Raw genomic sequence first — 9,915 nt, forward strand, 5'->3', positions numbered from 1 at the left:
ATGCATGTCACAGGTAAGTACTCAATAGTTGTTACTTATAATAGTTATTAAATTCAATAAAACAAATTTTTATTGAGGATGTGCCGTGCTTGACTTTCTGCCAAACTTTGGAAAGGAGGGGAGCAACTGGTGTTGTTTCTAGGGAAAAGTCTAGAATGCATTTTTAAAGACAGCAAACTCCCTGAGGGCATGGATCCTATTGTCTTGTGTCTAGCACTATGCCTGGAACATAGCAGACACTGAACACATATTTTTTAATGAATGAATAAGATGGTTGGAAAATCCTTAGGAAAAAAAATGATAATCACCGAGAACTAGTGTGTCAATATTCCTCCTTTATCTTTTTGATTTAGTAGAGAAAGGAAATGTAATAGACATTATGCACCTGTATTTCAACAAAGTATTTGACAGTATTTCTTGATGATGGTTATCAAAAAGGAGACATTAATACTAGATGGTGGGGTATTTGGGAGGATTTGTAACTAGATAAACAGTTTTTCCTGAAAGGTGCTAAATAATAGATCAATGTCAACCTGAAGACCTCTCTGTCCTGTGCCAATTTCTGTTCAACATTTATCATTATTAATGGAGCAGATGGACATATAGAAAACATGCAAATAGATCTGTAAATAGAACAATACTTGGAGGGATAGAAAATGCATTAGATCTTAGCAGACTGGAATCTTTTTTTTTTTTTTTAAAGATTTTATTTATTTATTCATGAGAGACAGAGAGAGAGAGAGAGGCAGAGGGAGAAGCAGGCCCCCAAGAAGCAGGAAGCCCAATGCGGGACTCGATCCCAAGACCCTGAGATCATGACCTGAGCCGAAGGCAGACGCTTAACCATCTGAGGCACTCAGGCGCCCCCAGACTGGAATCTTAAAAAAAAAAAAAGAAAGAAAGAAATGTAATAGGGTTAAATAAAGAGTCCTGCATAGAAATGCAGAGCAATGTGAGAAAAAATATGAGATGTAGAATTTGGGCCAGTAGGGGTCCAAATCAAGCGTGTAACATGATAGCCCCCAAATTCATCTAAGCTTAGGCTAAATTAACAGATCTATAGTGTCTAGGAAAAGGGAGGTGGTCACACCTGCTTAATGTTGTGTTGGTCTGACTACAGGTGTTGTGCTCCCATCAGAGCCCATGGTCCAGAGCCACTTTTAGAAAGAAATGGATAAACGAGTGTGTTTACAGGAAAGTGATCAAGATGGCGGAGGGAGGTGAACCCACGGCACAGGAAGAAAAGTTGTCTTGCCTCGGGAGGAGAAGGCTCACTGGAGACTTAACAGCCTTCCTGGGGAATGATTAAAGGGCTCTCATGTAGCAAAGGAACACCATTTTATCAGTGTGACTCTGAGGAATAGAACTAGGATCATAGAATAATGATTTGAGGAGATGGATTCAACTTCACTGGTTTTCCTAATTGCTAAAGCTGGCCGAAGATGAAGGGCTCTGTGGGGATATAAGCTTCCTGTCACTTTGGTGGTGAGGGCTGAGGCCGAACAATTACTCATTGGGCATGCTGTAAATGGAATTTACAGGTGGGGCTACCTAATGGTCAACTCTGAAATCTGGTGATTCTAGAGAAAAGGAAGGAGACGGAAATAATGAGTATGTCAGAGTGCCTGTTCAAGGGTGAGGAATAGAGCTAAAACTGCCTAACAACCCTTAGAATTCTAGTTCCTCATTCCAGAGGAGTTCAACTACAGGAAAATAACAGGTAATGTTTGCTGACGACTCACATCAAACATAGTTAATGAGGCAGCTAATCCAGAGGGCAGGATTTGAACAAAGTTTCAACTGCTACACCCAACTATCTCCCCCAGAAAGAAATCAATGGTCTGTATGTGATTTCAAAATAAAAGATGAAGAAATGCAATGGCTCATTACTGCTTGAGTTTCGAATGGGTAAAGGTTTGACTTGAGCCTCAAGCAGGAACTTCTGCCATCTGAAATGAACACGTCCATATAGTAGTATATACATATACCATATATATAGTATAGACATATACTATAGTAGTGTGTCCATATACATATATAGTACATAAACAATGCTTTTGTTAAAGTCTAGAGGCATTTCATTTTTATTATTGTGGCTAATTAATGTAGTCAAAACATTTTACCCTAGCACTCAGTTGTCTAAACCAAATGTAGCTATTTTATCTGTAACTGGCCTCATCTTCCTCAGAAGCTGCCACTCACTAATTAGTGGAAAATGAACTTTTGGTCTCGTGCAGACAGAATAACTCGGTAACAAAGCCTTTACTTGGATGATTCAGATAAATGGATCAGTCTTTCAGATTTCTGTTCTTCCCCAAGCCAAGAAACTCTCTCCACCAGATTTCACCTGCTTTACTACAAATTTGTGCAAATTTCTCTCTTATCAAAGTCACCACGGTCCCTGACCTGTTTCACTACCTGTAAGGTTCAGCCTGTGGGCCAGATGCCAGGCCAGTTTTCTGGAAGGCTTTGTAAACTTTGGTTCCATAAAGTCAGTTTTAGTTTCTTCCAAGCAGCCGGTCAGATCTGATGAAATAAACATCATTCTCATACATGGCACTTTATCTATGGCAATGAATATTCTTCAAGGATATGAATTTTAGTAACTGTAGAGTTTTCCATTGCTTAGATATAGTATAATGTCTTATACAAATTTCCTCTTGTTGGACATCTGATTGTTTCTAATATCTTGGCAGTTAAATATGGCTGAGGTGAACATTTTCACATATAATTTTTTTGTCCATATCTTTGATTATTTCTATAAGATAGACTCCTAGATTTAGAATTATAAACAAAGGGTAGGGCTTTTAAAAAAATCATATTATCATTTGAGCTCGTGGTAAGGGCATTATCTATTAATAAGTTGCCTTTTCATAGGCCATCTTGCTCTGTTTTTTTCTATTCTATATTCCTCTAGAAATCCACCTATTTGTGAATCTAGAGCTCCTTCCTGTTCTGTGTACCATTTTCACAAACTAGCACGCATCTTCTTATATCTCTGTTGTAATTGGATTTGACATAGAAATCAATAGTAGAGAGTAAAAATATCTAATGTTATAATATGAAACTAGAGATAAGCGAAACTAATACGATAGGTCTTATCACTAGTATATTTTCGTAAAAACTAAGCCTCAGTTAATGCAGCTCCAAAACAGGAAGTGAACTTGCAAAAACATATGACATAAGAAACACAAGGTGAATCTATTAATTTGCTAGTTTTAAGAGTAGTGTTTATTTGATTATTCAATCATTTATTTAGCCAATAGTATACTTTGCCTCTTTATATCTTTTCTAGAATGTCAAACTGTATCTCTTTGAAGCAATGTAAAAGTAACACTGATTTTTTTGAACTGCGTGTGTGTGTTTGTGCATGCGTGCGTCTGTGTTCAATTTACCAGCAGAGCAAGTTGTGCTACCGAGGAAGGAGAACTGGTCTGGTTCTCCCTGTCATTTATCAGATTACACCATGTGGACGGAGTTGCTGTAACATCACTTATAAATAAAAGTTACCTGTGTCGGGACGCCTGGGTGGCTCAGCCGGTTAAGCGTCTGCCTTCGGCTCAGGTCATGATCCCAGGGTCCTGGGATCGAGTCCCCCATCGGGCTCCCTTCTCAGCCGGAAGTCTGCTTCTCCTTCTGCCTGCCGTTCCCCTTGCTTGTGTGCTTGCTCTCTCTCTCCATCAAATAAATAATAAAATCTTAAAAAAAAAAAAGTGAGCTGTGTCTGTGGGCTGGACCCCAATTCTGACAAAATTTTAGCACTCTCTGAAATCTCTTGGTTGACTGGTTGACTCACTGAAATCAGTCCAATGAAGCCATTGATCTGATTGGCCACTTTGTGCCACAGGATTCTGAAAGAGCAGAAGTGTGTCACCACCAAGTAAATACCAAAGTTATAACACGTTTTATTCATACTGATTCCAATACATCCAAAAATAAATAAATAAATAAATAAATAAAATTACACATATAAATGGTCAAAATGCAGGCAAGTGAGAATGAACCTTGCTTTGAATATAACAACTGTATTTTCTTAACAAGACCAAAACATAAAAATCCTCTTTCACTGTTGCTATTCCTCTGGTAGGAGAAATCCTGATGATTCTCTCTGGGACCTCCAGTAGATGAACACATCACTCTGAAACCGTAGCAGTTTCAAGGTAAGAGAAAATTGCCTCAGGATATGAGGGTCCCCCCTTCCACACGGCAGAACCTCCGGGTTTGGACTGGGGCTGGGTATGAAACTGTGAAGAAATCTAAATTTTACTGTATGTCCCTTTTCTTATTCCCCCTTATCACCCCCCACTCGACTAGGTCTTAGACCCTCTGCCCTTTTTACCCCATGCCATCCTCTAACCATTCGCAGAGACCCTAGTTCTGCACTGGGAACCCAAAGAGTGTGGCCGGCATTTTAAAAGGTTACACTGGAAGATGGAACAATAAGCCATAAGAACAGAATCTCTCCCTGATGCAACTGAATGACACTGGGGTGACAGGTGCCGGGGGCAGCGTGATCTTTCTGGACACAAAGGCCTTCCTTGCATGGAAGTGATTGGACATGCTGGAAACTGTTATGGCCAGCCCCGTTTAGGGCCCACAAACTCATCAATGGTGCAGCATTAGCATGGAACATGGATTGGAGGTAGTTTAGAGAATCCGATGCAGAGAGGCGTCATGTACCCACATTTGCTCCTGCATCATCGCTTGCAACATCACCCCAACCTCTTGACCACTTCAGTCGGGCACCAACTGCTACGTTGATCCTTTTTTTAAAGACAGTAATGTTTGGGGCGCCTGGGTGGCTCAGTTGGTTAAGCGACTGCCCTCGGCTCAGGTCATGATCCTGGAGTCCCAGGATCGAGTCCCGCATCGGGCTCCTTGCTCAGCAGGGAGTATGTTTGTCCTTCTGACCCTCCCCCCTCTCATGTGCTCTCTCTCTCTCTCATTCTCTCTCTCAAATAAATAAATAAAATCTTTAAAAATAAATAAATAAATAAAATAAAGACAGTAATGTTTGGACTCCAAGACAAAAAGTACAGAATGGAGGCAAGTTTAGGACACCGCAGACCACCCTATGCAACTCAAAGCCTTATTGCAGGGTGCCAAAGAGAAAGATTTATGTGTCCCTGGGAGCTATTTTTTATTTTTGTAAGTTATTGTCATTTCGAGCTGGCTGTTAAGAGCAAGATCAAAGTGTTTTCTTTAAAGGGCAACAGACTGTGGGTTGTTTTCCTGCCACTTGGGAAAGACCTTAAAAATGAAGGTAGCTGTGCCCTCTCCAGACTCTACGCAGTAGCTCTGTGACATTGGGCGGGTCTCCTGACCTCTTGACGCCTCAGTTTCCCCTTATGCACAACGAATCTATACTACCGACAAAATAGAATTGGGGGGTTTAAAGCAAGGCAGTATATGCAAAGTGGGTTCATAATCACCGAGTTTTTTTTTTTAATTACCAAAGATATTCTAAAACTTACATGACCACCAAACTTACCCTGTTCCCACTATCTAAACCTAGGATTTTACTCAGCCCACCTGTAAAGTAAACTACTAATTACTGATATCTGAATAATACATTTAGCATTTGGAAATCCTTAATTCGGTGGGTTTTTACGGGCGTAGGTGACAGGGCTTCTGAGGATCCATGAATTTCCCAAAATTTTTTGCAGAATTTTGAGTGGGCATGTATCCCTCTGGAGAGAGAATCCATCGCTTTCATCAACTGTGTTTTTGACCTTAAGGAAGGTTAACCAGCACTTTATTTTTTTTTATGAATAAATTTCTTTTGAGTACAGTTGGCACACAGTGTTACATCAGGTCCAGGTGCACAGCATAGTGACTCAACAGCTCCATATGTTGTGCCATGCTCCCTGCGAGTGTGGCTCCCATCTGTCCCCACACAACACCACACAGCACCATTACAGTACCATTGACTATATCCCCTCTGCTGTGCCTTTTATTCCCATGACTTGTTCATCCATAACTGGAAGTCGGTAACTCCCTCTCCACTTCCCGCATTTTTCTCATCCCCTTCTGGCGACCATCAGTTTGTTCTCTGTATTTATAGGCCTGATCCTACTTTTTTGTGTGTTTATTCTTCTTTTATTTTTTTAGATTCCACATATAAATGAAATCATGATATTTGTCTTTCTCAGTCTGACTGATTTCACTTAGCATAATACCCTCTAGGTCCATCCATGTTGTGGCAAATGGCAAGATCTCATCCTTTTGATGGCTATGTAATATTCCATGATACATATCCATTCATCTACCCATTCTTCTTTATCCATTCATCTATCAGTGGTTAACCCATGCTTTAAGTGAAAAGGTTAATTGTCCGATATGATTGTTCTAGTTATTTTGTTAGCTGCTACTTATTGGTAATAAATAAATCTCATTAGTAGACTTCTCCAGAATAAGATTGGCAAACCATTATTTAGAAAGGATCAGTTAATTTCTCTAGACTGAGAAGTGGAGCCCTTAAAGGAGGTCAAAATATTATTTGGCCTTTCCTCAGATTCCTGGTTGGTGCTTTATTCTAAACAATTTTACATAAAGGCTGACAATAGAGTACTGCCAGCCTTCAGTTGGGATTGAGTCCTGGTTATTTTAAATTTGAGATGCAGATAAATAACTCTCCTCTTGCTCTTCTCATTGCATCTCGATGTCTCTGGGGTCATTCCAATGATGCTCTTTGATTGTCTGTTTGACACGTTCGTGCACCTGCACACAGATCTTCATTTCATCCCAAGCTTTCAGTAAAAGGTGGGAAAAAGCTTGTGTTAGGTAGGGGTTGTTCCACATGCTAAGCGTTTCCTCACTATTTCTATCCGGCTGTTGTTAAGGAGACAAAATAGTTAAGAGTCTTAGATAACTTTCTCCTGGATGGTGGTGAAAATGGCATCTAAAAAAAAACAAAACCAAAACTTTCACAGATCACCTCAGTTCTCTAAGGAGTCTATGGTACTGGAAGTCCAAATTGCAAGCAGGGTTAGAGCTGAGCTGATGATTTAAATAGGTAAAAAGGCTCTGGATCCCATTACTAATCCCAGAGCCATGCAATCCCCCTATCGCCACAGGGATACCAGCAAGACAGGCAGCCGGCAATGCCACCGGCTGAACTTCATGACCTAAATGTGCTGTCGGAAGGACTCGGGGCTTGTCTGCTAGTAAGGAGTCAACAACTTCTTTCTACTGAGAGCAGCCATTTGCTCCCAGCTGACTTGGAGTGGAAGTAGAGAAAAAAGATAGAAAAGAAAAAGAAAGTAAGATACTTCCCTCAGGAAACTAATGATCCAGTGATGCAAAACACAAATACGTGAAGAATTTCCCAGGCAAATACAAAAGGAGGGTAAATCCAGATATTGGAAAAATATCATAGAAGAGGAGATGTTTACAGATAAGGAAGGCCCGAGGGGAACTGGAACATTTCAGCAAGGCTTCCACGGGAGGAACATCTTGAGCCAGGCCTGAGGCAGGGTGGGCCATGAGTGTGGAAGAGCTGGTGGGGCTTGTGAAGGAAGAGGAATAAGATGTGAGAGCACAGAAGTGAGAAAAAGGAAGCCAAGCACAGAGTGGGCCATCACACTTGTTTCGTTGGAAGAAAGACTCCATACCTGAGTACATGGTCAGTTGTACGAATAAAGCAGGGCCCAGCTTATGTTAGTGGGTTTTTAATTAACTCATTCATTCATTCATTCATTCACTCATTCATTCGACACACATTTAGAGACCACAAACCTTGAGATGGTGTTTCTCTAGGCACTGGAGATACAAATTCTCTGCTCTTACTGGCTTACATTCTAGGTTGGGGGGGGAAGATACACAATGAGCCAATGAATAATTAATAAAAAGTAAACTACTACTTGAATCCATTTTGTGAATCAGACCCTTCGGGCACATGTTGGCTTTTTGAGTAGACTGAGATATCACTGTGTGAGGAAATGCACGTAGTGGATGCTGTTATTCTCTCATGGGCAGCCTCCCAACATTACTACTATTCTCTCTTTTATGTTCCAAGATGATAGTAGGGCACTGGTGCAGAACAATGAAAATACAATCAAAACGAGGCCATCGAATTCACGTGCAGGGTGTCCACAGGTCAGGCACCCTGGCTATTGGCATGTGTAGAACCATCCTTAAAGTCTGAGCTTAGCTTAACTTGAACAGTGAGAGGTGGTAAAGCAAATATCAACTGTGTTTTGAAAACTGCCCACAGAAAACTGTTTTTTTTTTTTTTTCTCCTTGGGAAGACACACTACTATGTAAAATTTCAAATAGATCATACATTTTGGCTCATAAAGTACCACTAATCAAATATAATTTCATATGGATCATTAAACCTAGTCATAGAACTACTTTGATTTCTACACTTACTAAATTTCCTTTCTAAATAAGAGAGAGCAATTGATCCAATAATAATGAGAGACAGTCCTTTAATTTGATCTTTGGAAGACATAAGCCAATGAGAGTCTACATTTTTGTGTTTATCTTCAGAGAAGTGGCTGGTGATGGACAGAGCTATGCAGGAGAAGGGATGGAGACTCTGTAGGAGGGTTGGTCTCTGGTCTGGGGATGGAGTAAGATGGTCCCTATTTCAATTGTTCAAACGATGCTCTGAGACTGTCAGACCTTACAACTTGCCCTGTCAGACCAGCCAAAAAACAAAAATTGGGGCCCAAACAATAACCATGTGAAGGTTCAAGTCAAGAAGCATCATGAACATCACTGCCACGGTATTCTTCTCTTTTCTGAAGGAGAGTAACCCAAGCCTAAGACCCTGCCACTTTGGGAAAAGATTGGAAAACTAGCTGCTAAAAGACACCTCTCCTCATTTATTATTCAAAACACTAAATAATTTGGCATCTTTTTGTTTAACTTCCTTTTGTTGAAAAATGCTCAACTCAGTTCAGGAATTGCACAGAGCATAGCACTTTGGTGCAAATGAGAAGATGCTGCCTCCTTGGGGCATGCGTAGCACGCTACCAGATTGTACAACTTGATTAGGGGAGATTCAGCTGGATTTCCTCCTCGGCCAGGAAAACTTGTGTAGTGCACATCCTGCACAACCATTTCTGATGGCTCTGATTTGGTTGAAACGAGTGAGTGTGTTAGAGAGCTGAAATAGCCATCAATAAATGATGCAAATCAGCCCAGAAGCCTCTCTGGTTTTTTGCTCTTCTTCGAAAGCACAAACTCATTTTTATTCTGCTTATTGTTTGCCAGGTTAATTTACCTGCTGGCAGTTCCCACAACGAAGCCTCTCAATAGAGTTGGTCTTCACCACACCTACGCCTGTAGTAGCAGGTCCAGTATCCCTAACTGTATTAAGGATGCACTTTTGCCAAGGTGTCAGAAAGGATCTTTCCATGGCCAGGAATGCAGGTAGCACAAGTTCATAGAGGTGGATTTCCCTGAGCACTGGAAGAACCATGCAGTCTATCACACCCAGCAGAGCCAGTCAATAAGGAGATTCTCCAAGTGCCTATAGCTGTTTTTTTTGTTTTGTTTTGTTTTTTTGTTTGTTTTTATCACCCTAACCCTCTCCTGTTTTATTTTAAAGTTCTGGAATTTTGAAACTTGTTCACTTCATATGTGAAACTAGACAGTAGTTTCTCAGGAAGAACAGTGCTTGAAGTTCAAAGTTCCTTTCTTTCTTCCTTTCTTTTTTTTTAAGTAGGCTCTGCGCTGGGCATAGAGCCCAACATGCGGACTGAACTCATGACCCAGAGAACTCATGACCCCAAGATTGAGACCTGAGCTGAGATCAAGAGTCGGACACTTAACTGACTGAGCCACTCAGGCGCCCCAGTTCTCAGTTCCTTCTGTTTAAATTTTCCTTCATGTCTTCTGTTTGCTCTCGTAATTTCTTGAGGGCAAGGCTAGGCCACTACATTTGTGACTTTCTGTTCTGTCTAT

Source organism: Neomonachus schauinslandi, chromosome 12 (genome assembly GCF_002201575.2).
Source record: "Neomonachus schauinslandi chromosome 12, ASM220157v2, whole genome shotgun sequence".
NCBI classification, from domain to species: Eukaryota; Metazoa; Chordata; class Mammalia; order Carnivora; family Phocidae; genus Neomonachus; species Neomonachus schauinslandi.